This window comes from Pygoscelis adeliae, unplaced genomic scaffold (assembly GCF_000699105.1).
Source record: "Pygoscelis adeliae isolate BGI_AS28 unplaced genomic scaffold, ASM69910v1 Scaffold211, whole genome shotgun sequence".
NCBI lineage: Eukaryota > Metazoa > Chordata > Aves > Sphenisciformes > Spheniscidae > Pygoscelis > Pygoscelis adeliae.
In genome coordinates, this window is record NW_008824143.1 from 972,641 (window position 1) to 973,904 (window position 1,264).

The following is a 1,264-nucleotide window of genomic DNA, read 5'->3' on the forward strand; positions in this document are numbered from 1 at the left end:
CAAGGGTAAGATTAATTTAATGTACCTCTGGCCATTTAAACATTAGATAACTAGTCTAACCTGGTCACCTAGACAGTAGTTGGTAGAGGAACAGGGAACTCAGGTGGGAGACTCATACCATCTGAAGATATGTATTTTAGAAGCGTGGGAAGAATTCCCTTTCTCTCTCCACAGACTATTGAGGGAACTCAAAACCATAAATTATACAAATTTTAGATAGCTAAATTTAGGTGAGATCAGTCTCTCCCTGAGAGATTGATAAACCAGTATTCTAATCTAATCAAATCTGTTCTAATCAAATCTTCATATTCCCTGGTGGTCTAGTGGTTAGGATTCGGCGCTCTCACCGCCGTGGCCTGGGTTCGATTCCCAGTCAGGGAAATAGTCCTTTGTGGAGCCCAGTGTGTGGGACATGAGGAACGTGCAATGGGATACATCCCATTGTATCTATTTCTCATTACTGAAGTCCCTTCTTACCAACATTCACAACTTATACTACATACTTAAACCATCTTTATACCCAACATGCATATTTATACATTCTCATTAACTACTGTCCCTTGTCCCTTAGTAGATAGCTATTATTCTCCCACTCCATGGGCTTCCACCACTCCCCCAAATATTTTAAGAGCAGGCTATGACTTGAGCCCCATCTGCCAAGATGGGTGCTGAGCAGAGGAGAAGCAACATGTTCAAGTATTGGGTGCCAACACCAGCTTGGTTTGGGTCATTGTTGCACTTGCCTGGATCCTTGCAAAGCTCACTATGTGTCAGTTCAGGTCGTTCCTGCTACGTTACTTCCTGCAACGTAAAACTCACATCACAGATTATTTTTTCCCCCAAGGTTAAATCTCCTTGAGGCACACGCCGGATCACCCCATCCTTCTGAATTACCACCAAGTACACCAACGTCCTTGAGCGAAGACAAACCCATGAATGGGTTTGACTTTTCTCAAGGGAGGTGCAACCCACGCCACCTTCCCCAGCCACTTCCCTATGTGCACTTATGCTGGTTTTGGCTGGGATAGAGTTAATTTTTTTCAAACCCTTTTGGCAAACTCCTTTGCTGCCACTTGCATGGAACTGGTAGAAGTGGGATGGATTGGGGTTCCCCACCCCTGGCAACTTTACTTTAAAGCCCTCTTCACCAGCTTGGCAAGCCTATGACTGAAGTATTAATTATATAATTATATATTAATAAGTATTTGTTTTCTTTAGATTTACAATGATAAGGTTACTACCATTTTCTTTATCACATATTTTA

At 42.4% G+C, this 1,264-nt stretch overlaps 1 non-coding gene across 1 annotated transcript; it reads left to right on the forward strand.

The window, feature by feature from the left end:
* Positions 1-309: 309 nt before the first annotated feature.
* On the forward strand, positions 310-381 carry TRNAE-CUC. The gene has a single exon. It is a non-coding gene; the product is annotated as a tRNA-Glu (tRNA).
* Positions 382-1,264: the final 883 nt, after the last annotated feature.